Consider the following 17148-nt stretch of genomic DNA (forward strand, 5'->3'; position numbering starts at 1 on the left):
GGGTCTGCTGGGCTCAAACTGGTCTGCCAAGGAATGAAATGTTATTAGTCGACCATTTTGGTAACTCCAATTGAATACGACCAGGTAAGGAAGCATGAGGATTAGGTGGAGCGAGGCTCACTTAAGTACACAGCCTCATCTGAACCTTACCTAGACATCGCATCCAACTGGATGAGCCTAGTTAGAGAAGATTCATAACCATTGCCATGGAAACACGTGGCGAGCTTCTGTGCTAGCCTTGTAACTTGGGCCTGAGCTTCTGGCTCGGATTTGTTGTTGTGACTTTGTGCTTGATTTGAGCTTCTGACTCAGCCTCATTAATATTCACTATTATAACATAGACAAATTTAATATATATTATTAAATCATAACAGAAACAACTTAATGTCGGGGTCATGTACCTAAGGAAATGAGTTCAAATCCCATTAATGCTTCTGGCATTACGTATAGGTAATAAGTTGGGTGATAATTTAGCCTATAATGCTTCTAGCATAATGAATTATAATGGCAAAATTCATCCCTAAATTAGATGCCCTTAAATGTCATATGAATTATAATGGACACAATTCATATTTGTAACTAATATTACATATATATTAAATTGGGAGTAAATAACATATTCAGTGCTAATGGTGCAGCGGTTATACCAGTAGTTAACTTTCTATAAAGATTTGTGTTCAAATCTCATTAAGAGCAACATTAATTCCTTTTAGTCACTAAATGATTTGAGCATAATGAATATTATGTATATGTAACGTTTGGTATAAATGACCAAATTAATGGTACCATCTTAGTGGTTACGAGCATTACTTCCGCAATGCATGCAGGTGGCAGTGGCTGATTCCGGTGGCTACTGACCGCCCTAGTGAATTATGATGTCAGATTCTCCTTTTTTAATCTCAAAACATGAACAAATTTTTATGACAGATATATATTCACCAACTAAATAAAATAATAATATAAATTTAGGTGTTCATGCATCATAGGCGATTTTTCAATATGCACCAGAGATCAAAAGCATGAAATACAAAATTTGAAATAATAAACTTAATATGGTTCATGCTTCATGGTGATTTGTTCATATAATCAAGGCTTGAAAAACATGAATTAAAAGTAGAATTTTGAAAACATTACTCGATGCAGAATGGATGAATGTTTCACATGCAAGATAGTGATTTGGAATAGCAAGTAAAACGATCATCCTTCTTTTGTTGCCGATTCATAATCTTAAAGATTCGGTTGACGATCCTGAGTCTTGTCTCAATGGTAGAACTATTCGTGCTGATAACGTGTTGTAAAACTTAAAGTGGGAGAGTTTTATAGAAGTGAGAAATGACGCAGAGAATGGGATCTCTTTCTATTCATCTCACCATGAGGTTTATATAGGAGTACCTCAGGTATACAAAAGGTAACTATTAACGATTACACCAATTACTCGTTTAATTACAAATCAATCAGTTGCTAATTATATTATGTTGATTATCAATCAATCTAAATTGGTGTAAATCATGCAACACTAATTGCTATAACATGAATAGCCACATTAATATTTACAACATTATCTTCCCCTGCGAATCCTTTTTAGTTTTTAAAACCCATTTACAACCAATAGGTTTAAATCCTTCAGGCTTATCTACTAATTCCCAGACACCATTATCTTCCATCGATTTTAATTCAGCTAACATTGCTTCATACCAATTTTCTGCCTGATCAGACTCAATAGCTTTTGAAAAACCCAGCGGATCATTAACTTCTCCTAAATCAACATCAGTTTCTGTTATAAACACAGTCTCATAAATGTCAGATATAGCATACCTCCTTACTCTCTATGACTTTCTAGGCTCAACAACAACTGCATCATGATTATTTAATGGATTTCCATCTAGTTCAGGAATTGGTTGTGGTTCAATAGGATGAGGAAGATTGGGATTCTCAGCAAGCACATCAAAATTTTCATGTTCAGCTTCAATGTGACCTAGTGGATGATTAACTATATGCTCACCAACCTTGTTATTATCCATAATGCCAGCATTCTCAACATAATCATACAATCCAAAATCAAACACAAACCAGCTATCAAAATTACTAGAGGTAGAATCAGCAAGAACCTCATCAAGATAACCAACAGAAGCTTCACCAAAATAAGATATCCCATAAAAAAATCTAGCTATATTAGTCTCCGAAATTCTTGTTGTGTGATTTGTGGTTGGGAAGAGAGGTGAGTTCAAGTAGATCACTTGTGGTCATGTGCTAGTGTTTCCAGGTGTGGGGTCCGCGAGGCTTCCAGAAGTTTTTGATGTTGGTGGCACGAATGTGCCAGCTAGGTCGGTACCAGGGTTTATGGTAAGGACGGCCCCGGGTGTCGAGACACCAGCGATGGTTAGTATCGAGGACTCTTGCTAACGGGCACTGTCCAGTGCCTCGTTATTCGTGACTCTCCACTGGAATGCCTCTCGGAGAATGCGATTCTAGTTTGCCATGTTTTCAATCTCTCGGCGAGCTACTGTGGCCGCCGCACGCTCGGTTTCAGCCTATGCACGTGTCTCTATGAGGTTGTGCATCGCAATCTCGAGTGCGATGGTGGCATCAGTTGTCATGATTAAGCGCGCCTCGGTATTTGGGCTCAGAAACTCAAGAGTGCGCTAGACATAGTGGGTCACCCCATCGTGGGGCTGATCGTCGTTGCTTATATCGGGAGTGCTGGTAGCCATTAGTAGAGTGTGTCGTTCTGCCAGGTCGGAGGTACGAACCCTCCTTCTAGAGCCAAATGTTTCAGTTGTCTCGAGAGGGGTTCAATCCAACTAAATCACGGAGTGTCTTGACCTGCAACTATAGCTATCGATCTCGCTTATCTATAAGACAAACAAAGGTCAACGCTCCGATGCCTAAGTCAGTATCGTTATAAGATAATGATAATGGAAAGCAATAGTAAACAGCTACCTGTTTCAGTTGTTGGAGATGACCTTCATGTAGTGGGTTCGTGGGAGCTTGGTTTCATTTCCCTTCGGTGTGGGACGTTTGGGGTTCCCGATATCACCCCAAGGGGTATCGGGATCCCTGGCTGGGAGCTTTTTCCTTACTTTGTGATGGCTAGATAAGCCTTGTGCTTCCGGTACTTGTGCCTGGGAGGTATATGTATACCAAAAATTTGGACAATAAAATCTATACCCTTTAAACTTCTCAGGGTAACCAATAAAATACACACTCATAGTTTTCAGATCAAGTTTTTGTTCTTAAGGATTATATATTCTAGCCTTTGCTCTGCATCCCCATACATGCAAATGATTTAAACTTGATTTCTTCTGATACCACAATTCAAAAGGGGTTTTATCCACTACTTTGCTTGGTGTCCTATTACAAATATAGTTTGTTGTCTTTAAAGCTTCTCCCCACAAAAACTTTGGTAAAACAGACCTGGAAATCATGCATCTAACCATATTTATTAAGGTTCTATTCCTTCTTTCAGTGACACCATTCTGGTCAGGGGTTCCAGGGGTAGTATATTGTGTTCTAATTCCACTCTTTAAGATATAAAGCGAAAGGACCCTTATTCTATCCTGACTCGGTGTATCTACCAAAATATTCATCTTCCCTATCTGATCTAACAACCTTAATGGATTTATTGAGTTGCTTTTCTGCTAAGATATAAAAATTTTAAAAGTTTCCAAACACTGAGATTTTTCAGAGATAAGAAAAATGTAACAAAACCTTGAAAAATCATCAATGAAGGTGATGAAAAATTTATTTCCACGGATTGTTTGACAAGGAAAAGGACCGCAAATGTCAGTATGTACGATTTCCAAAAGTTCCTGACTCCTGGTTGACCCTTTCTTCCTTACATTAGTCATTTTTCCTTTTATGCAGTCAATGCAGTCATTAAAGTCATCAAAGTTTAGGATAGGCAAAATCCCATCTTTAACTAGCAGTTTTATCCTTTCTTTAGAAATATGTCCTAACCTTTTATGCCACAAAAAAGCTGAATTTTCATTAAATTTGGGTCTTTTAACACCTATTGTTTTATCAGTGAAAAATATCTCTGAAGAAGTCTTACAATTTAAATGCCAATAACCATCAATAAGCGATGCACTGCCAATAAACTCAGAGAATTCGGTGCCTGAGCCTGACTCGAAAACCAGCACCTCTTCACATTATGAGTAATGCCAGACTGCAACAATTGCACAACCAAATACATAAATGATCAAGATCACAGATAAAATTACAAAATTTATATAAAATCAGGCAACTTTCGAGCTTGGATTAATTATTCGATCAAAACCCAAACCAAAATTTGCTGAAAGAGACTCACTCTGGGTATCCCATCAACATATCGACATGAGCTGAAAGATGAGAATACATGAAATTGAGAGGTGTGATCTGAGCACACCGTCGCCGGCGGTAGGCTCGGAACAACACGCGAACAGAACCAGAGGTGGCAGGAGACCCAAGCCCGCTTGCTCCAGCAGTGGCCGGTTACCTTCCCAGACTTCCATCCTAAGACGGGAGCTCGGAGACAAATCAAAGGCGTCAGAATCTACAAAGTGGATTCCCAATCTAGAGGCAATGACGGAGGAAAGTCAAATTGAGCTCCAGATAGTCAATCTGAGCTTTGACGTAGTCGATTTGAGCTCCGGTGTAATCAATCAGAGCTACCCTATGAGAAGCCCAACAAACAGAAGAAAAAGACGATGAAGAGAAGAGAGAAAAGAGGAGAGAGGACCTACGCCTGACTAGAAAATCAAATGCTGGTGGCTGTCGGAGAAGGAGGCAGCTCAGGTCGAAGAACGAGCTGGAGAAGGAGGTGGAGGAAGTGCTGGTCGGGTGAAAGAGTTAGAGTCCGAAAGTGTTGGTGTCGATACGAGTCAAAGAGAAAAAATGTAGGTGTGGGGGGAATGAAACTTTTGGTCCCCGCATTTCTCAAAAAATTTAAAGTTAATCCTTCCGCGTTTTTAAAAATTTTTTGAATGAAAGTTTACATATTGGCTAATTTAATGACCGATGTTAATAGTCATAATAGAAATTAGATATTTCATAAACTGATCGTAGCACTTTTTTTTATATCGTATGCAATTCTAACTGATTTAATAGTGGTGATATCTAATGGTATAATTCTAGTAGTGTAGAGTAGGGGTCATGTATGAGTGGCGGTTCGCCGGAAAAACTTGCCGGAATCCGCTTAGCATGTTTCTTGCTTAAATTCCATGTTTTCTCGTCCTATCTTTGATTCTTCCACTTTCAAGTCATAAATTGGACGTTTTTCATGCTCTTTGCATTTTTTCCTACAAAGAAAAGGAAATGGATTAAAAGTAACAAAATAGTATGGTAAGACAAGTCAACTTCCATAATTTTGGGCACAATTACATGAGTAAATTGTTACTCAACACATGTTACAAATATATGAATGTGATGATATGCCCCAGCTTTAGTAATCTATCAGATATCTTGCGCATTCTTTCCACTTTAACCTTTTTCACATTAATTTTTGCGAATCCTTTCTAGTCTAGGCGCAGAGAAGATGGGTATTCTAGTGATGCTCTTAAGTAGCACACGTTTGCTTCATCTTGGCATGCCTAACACAACTTTTGGGATGGCCAATTGGCCATTAAATAGAGGTATAATGATATTTTATGAATTGTTGGTTTACAAATTGATATTCTTTTCTTTTGTTAGAATATTTTATGTGAAACTCTCAAGTTCCAACCACTGTTGCTGTTCATGTGTTGAATCCATTCATATATTATTAACAACTAGAAATGTTACCCGCGCTTTGACATTAAACCACTCTATCATGATAATGTTCAAAGCCAGCAAAACAATACAGATAACATAGTCCAAATTCATTTGACATTCCCAAACACACACTTACTACCTCTGGTACAAAACAATTAAATCCATCTAAACCAATATAAATACTGAGTTTAGACCATAGCTAAACTTAGGACCTAAATCCATCTCAAGAATTTTAGGACCTTCTGTGTTCTAATACACCCCAAAGGTCTAAATAGAGAAAGTGAAACACAACAGGTTTGCGATCTTGCTTCAGCCCTGAAGGTTTGTCTCTAAATCTCTATTTAGAGGAAAAAAAATCAATAAAAAATAGAAAACCTTACAGAATATAATTCCAGAAAAATTCTATTAAAGTGATTCCATTACATGAATTTGATGAATGAATGACATGAGAATTTGAATAACAGAACTATTAAAAGCAACATAATGCTTCACTGAATTGATAAACATATTGAAGAGATTCATCTAACGGCATCTAGTCTCGACCAAAATTCAACTATAATCAGTAAATAGTCAAAATTTGACTCATGATTCTACAGAGGTTAGGCTCAAAAATTGAGGCAAATCCTTGCAAGCTAAGCACCTTCAGGGCTTCAAGGATTCCACAATCACACTGCATAAAATGAAGCATGTATATAAACAATAGACACATAACATCCGACACTAAGACAAATCTCAATTATCACATATAATTATGATTGATGCCAAGTTATCTTACAAACATTTGCAAACATATAAAAACCGTTTCAAATTCATTTCTGTGAGATATTGCTTTATATACAACTTTTAAAGCATAGGAATAGAATAGGAAATATATAACTTTTATATAAAAGCTGTAAATATAGAAAATTACGTCATTGGATTTTTGTTAGGGGTTGATTTGACCAGCTGCTTGCTAATAGAGTCATGGTTCTATTTTCTTTCCTTTTTTTGTCGATGACACCTTGGATGATCCGATGTAAAACAGTTTCATAATGTGCTTCGTGAAGCTCTCCTTTTTCAAATAGGATCAAGGCTTCCACCGGTACCATTAGCATACTGCTAAACAAAAGACATTCTTATCTTCTAACTTATAAGAGCACACACATTACTCAAGAGCATTGATACGTGCAAAAGCATTCGCCAATTTAAACCCTGAAAATGTCGAGCGTTAGTATAAGATAAGCAGGGATCGTTCTAAACCGGGGATTGAGGGTGCTAACATGTGAGACAAAAATTAAGAGAAGAATATACAAATTTTACGAAATTATAAGAACACTTTACAAGTTACACGAAAGTTAGAAGTTTACAAGTTACAAGCATGCATAAAATTAGAAACAACAAAAGTTAGAGAGCATACATACATTCACACGAAATTAGAAGACAAAGAATGAAGAAACTACAAAATATACAAGTATATATATACATAGATTTCGAAAGAAACAAAGAATTTGAGTTAGAAAAGGTTTTAGAAATCCTACTCCTATTTATACATATTTTACAAGTCATAGTTATATTAGAACTCCACATACAACAAGGATTACTAGTCATACACTAATTAGGATTATTTAATCTACAAGAAAACATATTAAAGACCAAGTCAAACAAGGAATACAAGTTTAAAACTAACTCTAACTACTTTTCCTAAAAATTAGGAACCAATCCCTAAAAAATAGGAGCACATAACAAACTCCTAAAAAACCACCAAATTAATTCCTAGAAAACACTAACACATATTTACTATTCACAAATTTTTTTTAAAAAATTTTTTATTTATTTTATTATTTACGTGACATGCAACCTAAAAATTCTAAGTTAATTTTATTTATTTACAAATATACAAGAACACAAAACATAAAAGATAGGGGGGTTTTAAAGATTGAAAACATAAATTTTCAGAAAACATTAAAAGATTAAAAACGCTTTTATTTACATAGGTGGGAAAAGAAGAATTTTCGAAGAACAACTTATCAAGAACTCATCAAGATCAACATATTTTCATGCATCCCTAATCTTTATTAGTTGCCAAGAACACCATCAATGAAGACACAAAGATCAAAGCAACCAATGTCCCTTTTAACTTTCTTTCTTACGTTAATCGAAATAGCAAAGCACTAAATCAATTTATTTTGAAAAGTAGACATCACACAATCAAAGCAAATGCGTTGAAAATCCGTTTTCAAATCATTAAGTCCAAGAAAGAATTGATAAACATGCAAATCCAAGCACTCAAAGCAAGTCAATTCATCACATGCATAATCTAATTTCGACTCAAAACAAGCCTTTACTACTTATTTGAATTAAGGTTCACAAAGCATCAACCCTAATTACTAGCAAATTACATGCAAGTCATCCTAATTGTTTGTCAGACTTAGAAAATCGTTAACATGTAATGAAGCATAAAACCAGATTATTATTCTTTGATTTCGGCAATCAATCAACATCAAGAACACATAAACATATCAAACATAGAAAAGAACATCAAAATTGCATCCAAAAATCAGTTTGTCACATCATAGTTTTGGTTCACACAACAGAATTTCCAAAGTAGAAATTCTAACTACAAGAAAGCCAAAACCGTGAAAACTCATAAGAAGATGGTGGTATGAACAACCCTTAGTCATGTCCCAAGGTCCAAAGCAGCTCCAAGGTGTTGAACAAGTGTTGATCATGGCTAGGAAGATGGATGGTCACGGCCTTGCTCCTTGAAGATTGTGAAAACCTGAAAACTAGAGAGAACAAGTGAGAATACGAAATTGTGGAGAAAATGTTCACCTTGAAACGTCTAATACACAAAGCATATATAGGAGGACGTCCCAAGACACTCCCAATTCGTTTCTACTTGACTTCTCTTAGTTTGTGTTGATCTAGGACTTCTTTGTCACAAAACAGATTTCCGGCAGGATTGACCTCAGTGCACTAAAATGGCCTTAACTTTCTCTAGAAAATAGATATCGATGAACCGTAAAAAGCTCTGGAAAATAGACATCCATAGCTTTTGAATCACATAAAGATCATAATTTTCTGAGCTCCGGGCGATTTTTGACACTCCGTTGAAGTTGACTAATCTGCACATGCAGTTTTCCGAATCGGTAATGGATTTGACTTTAAAGCATAACTTGTGTCCATTTAGGATTTCTTTGCCATCACATACCTCTCACATGTCCTTCACGCCACTTCTAGTTGCTTCATGAATACTCCTTCGGTTCTCCTAGCTTCCACAGGTCTCCTAGTATGAGTAGAACTTCATATGCAAGTAGGTTTCCTAGTCAAATACTGCTTCCTTTTGCCAAAATATTCTAGACTCTTCCGGAACCTTCTTGAGTAATCCTTATCCAACAGGGACTCCTTGTCACAGTAGGATTCCTTATCTGAGTAGAATTGGGTTTCCTTGTCCAAGTAGAACTTCTAATTCTGCGACTTAAGAGTTTGAATCCAAGTCAGCTTCTGATTCCTACTCCAACTAGGATTCCTTTTCCTAGTCAAACTAGGAGAACTTCCATTTCTTCATTTCTCTTCATTTCTGCGCCACTTGTGCTTCCCTTAGTCATTTTTGGACGTTGAGACTCCATTTTACCTGAAAAACACTAACTAAGTTAAATTGATCAAGTTAAAGGAAATAACTTAGCAAAATATAGGGAGTTAAACATTATAAACATGGCATTTATGCTCCTATCAAGTATGAAAACAATTAGAAGTACCTTCAATTTTGCCTGGATTGCACTGCAGCAATCATTTAAGCCCTAGCCACTCAGAGCTGATATGCAAACAACAACACAACATCATCTCTTTTCTGCTTCTATTCTGATGCTGTCAGGATTGCTCATCACCTTATCAACCTGCAAAAATGTAGTTCTCTATCATCAATCTTGCGCATTTCCATATATATATATATATATATGTATGTAGTAGCAAGACTCACTTTCACTAAAGCAACTGAATGTTATGCATTATGATCCCCACCACTAACTATAACATCAAAACCCTTTATAACCCTTTGTGGAGGGAAAAAAAAAAAAAAAAACCTTTATTTCCCAATCTATCTAGAGACAGCAATATCAGAGTTCACTGAAACAAATGCATGTAACAAATTCCAAGCATCAGAAGCAATTAACGGAACTCACATCTTGAGACATTTGAGTAACACTATTTGCCAAGCTTGAAGCCAGCTTTTGGTCTGAAAGAGGGAGAGGACATAGGGTCAGTGTTCTATATCTATTTTGGTTATGAGACATGGCATATGATAAAATAAAAAAATGAACCAAAGACTATCTAAAACATTCAACACAAATTATCAGAGCTAAAAACTGATGTAGCAAGACAATAATATCAAAGAGAGGAAAAAACACAAACCCGCAAAGACATTGGGGAATAAAATAAGGGTCAAATTAATTCCTTAACTACATCTTTGTTCATGCAAACAGTATCGGAGATCGGCTTTTAGAATGGAGCAGCTACTTTTACAACCTAGGGACCTGTTTTTACTTGAATACCATCTCTGGAGAACTTTTGTTTATCAAATGTAGTAACTGATCTTGTGTCAAACCTGTAAGAGCAAACCAAGCACATAATAGTTAACTGGATCAATACACCAATTGAATACAGAAACGTATAAGAATTCATAAAACATAGATAAGATAACAACAGAAAAGAATAGTTGGTCATTACGAAAACCAAATAAGAACAGCTTCTTACATTCTATATTTGAAACAACCATATGAATTAGTTTCTTTAGATAATATAATAATCGTCATGGAAACCAAGTAAGAACAACTTCCTACATTCTATATTTCAAATAAGAAGGATTCTAATTCATTCTTCAATCATATTCGTACATCACTTGCTAACTTTAAAGTATATAGAACTTGTAATAGACCTTTCACGTCAACAGAAACTCACAACTTTATCAGTCATCAGTAGAAGAAAATATTTTACTCATGGAAACCAGTGACAATTCACTAAATGATAACAAAGATGGGTCAGATTAAAAATCAAACCTGTTTTATTTCTTTTCAACCGAATCCTTTTCCCTCAGAATCTCCAAAAAAGTTGGATCTTGGAATCGTTGAAAGGTTAAACCCCAGGCTACAAAACAAAACGAAATCGTATACATTAATAATTCAATCAGATAAGCTTTAATTAACAAAAGAAAGATTAATAACAATCAATACCAACTAATCTGATCAAATATCACAAAATAAATCCATGAAATCAAGTAAGTCAAAATCGAATTCAATTGAGATAAGAGGGCCAAAATTTATCAGATCTGTGATTCAAGGAAAAAAAAAAGTGAAACATAGTGATTGATGATGCCAACCCAATTTCTATGGAGATTGATGTTGATGGAAGATCTCGAACAGCACTTGGCTGTAAGATCATTGTTCGTGCAAAACCGATATAAAACAAAACCCATTCAATTAGAAACCAAACCAACATGCGAGCGAAATTTCAGAAATTGACAAACTGGCGCAGTTGATTACGTGATTGCAGCAACAATCGAGCTCTCTATCTCTTCGCACAAAGCAAACAAATGGAATGAGAAGCCTGTAGAACAATGACGGGAGAAAAAAGGAGGGCAAAGGCGACGTTACCTCGTTTTCGTCGTCAATCCTTCATTCCTCTCTTTCTGTATTTCTCTGTGTCTGTTTTTGTTTTTGGGTTGTTGTTCTTTTGAGGATTGGTGAGTAAAGAAGAAGATAAAATCGATCCACAGCAACAACCGACTCTACAAGAGAAAAGAAGATAAGATCTATACAAAGCCGAAAATAAATAAATAAATAAATAAATCTCAAAGGAGGGCAAAACCGTTACTTCACTGTCCTATGAACAGTAACCGAGTGAACAGTCTACAGAAAAAGGATGCCAAAACCGTCACTTTACTGTTCATGAACAGTACCAACATGAACAGTGAACTCATCTTTGGTATGTAGTAAATGGGCATACACATCAAAGTATAGGAAAGAGACAAAGCAATCCACATGGCCCATGTTTTTCATATATTATTAACAATGGGCAGACACATCAAAGTATTCGAAAGAGACAAAGCTGTTCATGTGTTTTTCTTTAATCGGACAGATAAGCCGTTCACATATTCTAAATATACGAAAGCTAAACTACACTGTTGCATGTTTTTCTTTGGTCAATGTATACAGCATGTTTTACATTGATGCAATGTATACTGCATGTTTTCTTTAGGGCACAATTTTTGGCTACGCCGGGCGTAACCTACGCCTTAAACATCAGTTAACAGAGAGGTATTCACGTCAATTCCATGTCAATAGTAAATGAGTTTTAACTGAGCCACCTCCCACTCACGTGCCATTCAATGGGCCTCATCTTCTTCTTCGAAGACCTCGTGTCTGGGTTTAGGAATTCCACCGCTTCATCATAGCCACAGCCGTTGAGTATAGTTGAGGACTACATAATTATCGAATTGAATGAACTCACAAGCATCTGGACCCGTTTATTGGAATGCAAAGAACCTGACTAGAACTCCCTCTTCCAGCAGCTTCCCGAGGTCTTCCCGGTGGCAAATGGTTCAGATTGACAGTGCAAATAAGACCTCGACACCGGTTCGTACAACCATCGACTGAAGGAGGAGATTCGGATTTCGAAAGCTTTGAGTTTTTTCCAGCTAATGTTCTGCAAATTACGGCGACTGTAGCCGAAATCGATGCTATATGAGGTATGAAAAACGATCCTCTCATCGTGCTCTACGTCTTTCTATAATTGATTTTCAAATTTGGAAGAATGGGTATTTGGAGTGGTTTCGGCCACCAGCGAAATTCCTTTTCACGACGGCTATATTGTCTGCCCTTGGTTGAATTCCGCCCTAGTCCATATTTAAAAATGGTTGGACCTATATCTCGATCGGTTCTTGAGGCTGAAAATGGTGATTGTGAAGTTTCCAATTTATCATCATATAATTCCTCTTGATCTGTTATGCTTCGGACGGCAATAGAGGTGAAGGAATCTGTTAAATTTGTGCTGAGGTCTTTAACAAGGACTTTTGTTTCAAGAGGATAATGAATCATGAGCTTATAATCTGTTTTGTAAAGATCACTTACAACCATAATGAGTCATTCTGTTCTTCCTTGTTCGCTCCTCATGAGAGATTTCAACTCAACAGTTAAAAAAAACGTGACAAATCAAGAATAGGTTTGCTCCAAATGAAAGATTTGGAGGAAAGTATTGAAATTCAATTTAGTGTGGAAATTCTCTGAATGTTTTAGTCATAAATTCCTGCTAATTGAAACTGAAGGAGTTTTCAAGAATGCAGAGGCTAGAGAGAGTTGGATGAAATAGAAAATGGGTCATGTTCTGTTTCATTCTCGATCACTTGTCGTTTTGTGAGACTTAGTTTCACAATAACGGATTCAATTTTTACTGATAACAGTAGTTAAGTTTGCAATTACATCAATGACCTTCTATTTCAAAATCTATGGACAGAAACCAACCACGCAAATTGGGCCCACAACGCCGTAAGTTACGCCCAGCGTAGCCCAGATGCACGCTTCTTTAGGATATCATGTGTTTTTAAAGTTGTGTTTGCAAATCCCTTTATATTTGCTGCAATCCTTTTAGAGTGTTAATGTTTAAAGTTCAGCGGTAGCTAAACCTTTGCTAACGCTGGTCCAATGGGCGGACCGCTATCAACGATACTCAGAGTTCCCGCTACCTGTCAAGTAAAATACAGAGGGCGTTAGAGGGAGACCGTGCTGGGCGGTCTTCTCTTCTCCGATGCCTAAGTTAGTCAATGTATTTATGATGACAAAGTAACAGTAGGTAAGTATTAATTGCATAATCAATGAGGAGAGAGGAGAGAACCCTTTATAGGTGAGGAGGGAACTGATCTTCTCCATGTTTTCGATGTGGGACTGATGTGCTTCAGTCCCCAGCTTCTAAAGCTACTGATGCCAACTTGGCGTGGCGCGTGGCGGCGCGTCAGCAGCGATATGGAGGCAAGCCAGGGCTCAGGCGATAGCCTGTTTGGCTGTGTTTCTGTGGGTCACTCCTTTGGCGGGAGTTGGTACCGCTAGTGGTAGCATGGGCGTGGCTCATTATAGCTAATTATGCTGTGAATGCCTATGTAAGTACAAGTCCCCCAAGTCCCCAGTCAAGGAGGGTAATCTTGGTTGGGGAGTTGCCTAGCGGTTCGAAGCATTGCTTCCGCCAGTCTTGCAAAGCATAATTAGCGTCAGTGCGTTGTCAACCACGGACTTTACTGAGCAAACACTTTGTACCCTTTCGGGTGGGCCCATGCTAGGCCTGCTAGGGAGTCCCCCACTCCCGGCTAAGATAGACCTCCGTTTGGCCGGCGTATTGTTTGTTGAGGGGAGTTGCGTTGAGCAGAGGGTGTTGGGTAGCGAACCCAATCTGTGATACCCAAGTGGCTGGGGTCAACGTGCCTGATCAGGGCAGTCGGAGACTGTTGACGCATCCTGGTACCTATCCCGAAGGATCATGTTTTGACTACAACGCCGCGTTGCGGTCGTTGTCAAAGTGAGGCGTGGCCTCGGGAATCGCCCTGGCGGAAGTCCCTCCGCTGATGATAAGTGGCCAGAATTGTCACTAGGACCTGCCTGGCGTTGTGGTCAGCGGCGACTGCCTTCCCAGGTTGAGGGAGGAGTCTTGTTTGTAAGCTGGAAAGGGAGGAGTTCCGCTAGCAGAGACTATCTCTCTTGCAAGATGGAAAGGGAGATGTTCTGCTAGCGGAGTTGCGCTTAGCGGAGACTGTCTCATTTGCAAGATGGAAAGGGAGATGTTCCGCTAGTGGAGTTGCGCTTAGCGGAGACTATCTCGCTTGCTAGATGGAAAGGGAGAAGTTCTGAGAGTGGAGTTGCGCTTAGCGGAGACTATCTCGCTTGCAAGATGGGAAAGGAGATGTTCCGCTAGCGAAGTTGCGCTTAGCGGAGACTATCTCGTTTCCAAGATGGAAAGGGAGAAGTTCCGCTAGCGGAGACTATCTCCCTTGCCAGATGGAAAGGGAGAAGTTCCGCTAGCGGAGTTGCACTTAGCTGACGTAGTCCGCCGAATATTGTTGGCGTTGCCAGTTGATTCTTGTGTTTGGACTTGGCGACAATGGTTTGAATAATTCCTCATTTCATTGATAGCTGCTATGTCAGCGTTTACAAAAAGCGGGGTTGTACCCGTTGGGTAGCTTCCCTTAGCTAAATATTGAGTCAAAAATTTAGCTAATCCAAGATACTCTAGGGTAGCTGTGAGACTACTTGTAGTAATATCGGAGGTGTTCGGTATTCCATGGGTGGGTCGTTGTGACTCCATCCATGTCCATCAAGTAGAAGGTGTCGGGGCTAGCAACTTCCACAATTTTTTATGGACCCTCACAAGTTGGCCGGAGTGCTGTTGGCGGTGGAATAACTTCCTTCATTACCCAGTCCCCCAGTTGGAGGTTCCAGGCCTTGACCCTGGCTTTGTAAAAACGCGATACCCGCTGCTTGTTTTGCAAATTGTGCAGATGGGCCTTGTGTAATTTTTCTTCTAGGAGGTCTCTGTCAAGGTTGGTTGACTCCTTCGCCGTTAGTCTCGAGGCAGTAGCCTTCGACTCTGGCGGTGGGTTGAGTTACCTCTATGGGTAGGACGGCCTCAGTTCCGAACATCATGCAAAATGGTGTTTCACCAGTGGCGGAAGTTTGGGTAGTTCTGATGGCCCATAGCACTTCCGACAGTTTTTCAGCCCATAATCCCTTAGGGTCGTCGAGCTTCTTTTTTAGTAGTTTCTTGATTATCTTATTTGCTGCTTCGACCTGGCCGTTGGTTTGGGGGTGAGCGACAGATACAAAACTCATCTTGGTGCCCAAGTTAGCGGTGAAAGATATGAGTTCTTTGTTGTTGAACTGCGTACTGTTATCTGTGATGATGGTGTGGGGGACACCATAGCGGCAGTAGATATTCTTCCAGAGGAAGTGAGTTACCTTGGCGGTGGTTATTGCCGTTAGTGGTTCTGCCTCGATCCACTTGCTATTGTAGTCAATGGCAACAATGATATATTTGAACTGGCCTTTGGCGGTTTGGAATTTGCCCATCAAGTCAAGACCCCACGTCGAGTGAATCCATGGGCCAATGATGATCGACAGTGGTTCCGCTGGGGCATGTGGGAGATCAGCATATTGTTGACATTTGTGGCAAGATTTTGATATCCTCCTGGCGTCGTCACCGAGTGTGGGCCAAAAGTAGCCTTGTCGCATTGTGAGGTTGGCCAAGGACCTGGCGCCCGAGTGGTTGCCGCATTCTCCGCCGTGTATCCTTGTCAGCACGACCTTTCCCTCCTCTAGGGTTAGACACCGGAGGTTAGGGTGGGTGAACCTCTGGCGGTAAAGCTTGCCATTTTGGATGTTGTAGCGGGTTGCTCTCCACTTGAGCTATCGGGCTTTGACCTTGTCTTCTGGCAATGTTCCATTGCGCTTGTACTCACTGATCTCTTTCATCCAACCGGGATTGACCTCAATGTTGAAGGATTCCGCTAGGGTTTTTGTAATGCTAGGCCTGTCAAGATACTCCACCCTTGTGTCTGCTGGACTTTGGTATGGCTGAGCGGTTGCTAGTCTTGCCAGTGAATCAGCCTTGGTGTTCTTTTGCCTAGGGATTTGTGTGATAGTGTGAAATTTGAATTTTTTGAGGAGCGTCTTAACGTATCCCAAGTATGCCGCCAACTGTTGGTCCTTGGCCTGGAAATTGTCGTTGACCTGGTTAACGACAAGCTGAGAGTCGCTGAATAGATTGATGTTTTCAGCTCTTAAGTCTATGGTGAGGAGTAAGCCGGCAATGAGGGCTTCATACTCCGCCATGTTGTTTGAGGCTTTGAAATTGAACTTCAACGCGTACTCCACGTCTAGTCCCCCTGGTCTTGTCAGGATAACTCCAGTGCTTTTGGCCTTGGCGCAGGCGAAGCCGTCCACATGTAGGTTCCAGTCTGATTGCTGGGGGGCTGGCTCCTCGGCGGTTATCATTGTTGTGCTGGGCTGTGCTTCTATGTTGGGATCATCCTGCAGCTCAGTGAGCTCAGCAATGAAGTCCGCCACTGCTTGGCCCTTCATGGCGGCTCTTGGTTTGTAGTCAATGTCGAACTCGCTGAGCTCGATGGCCCACTTGCTGAGGCGCCCTGAGTGCTCAGGGTTCTGCATTACTTGCCTCAGCTGTTGGTTCGTTAAGACATGAATTGTGTGAGCCTGAAAATACTTGCGGAGGCGCCTAGCGGCGGTGATGAGTGCAAGAGCGAGCTGTTCCAGGGGTGGATATCTTGTTTCGGCCCCGTTCATGCCTTTGCCAGCGTAGAATACAGGGAGCTCATCCTGGCCCTCCCGCCTGACAATGGCTCAGCTTAGCGCTGTCTATGATACCGCTAGGTATATGTATAGTGTCTCC

At 39.6% G+C, this 17148-nt stretch overlaps 1 long non-coding RNA gene across 1 annotated transcript; it reads right to left on the reverse strand.

Moving 5' to 3' along the window:
- Positions 1-10125: 10125 nt before the first annotated feature.
- On the reverse strand, positions 10126-11468 carry LOC121048992. Its single transcript, XR_005799088.1, has 3 exons — positions 11355-11468; positions 10761-10848; positions 10126-10309 (listed from the first exon to the last, which is right to left on the reverse strand). It is a non-coding gene; the product is annotated as an uncharacterized LOC121048992 (long non-coding RNA).
- Between the last annotated feature and the right edge of the window lie 5680 nt (positions 11469-17148).

This window comes from Rosa chinensis, chromosome 5 (genome assembly GCF_002994745.2).
Source record: "Rosa chinensis cultivar Old Blush chromosome 5, RchiOBHm-V2, whole genome shotgun sequence".
Lineage (NCBI taxonomy): Eukaryota > Viridiplantae > Streptophyta > Magnoliopsida > Rosales > Rosaceae > Rosa > Rosa chinensis.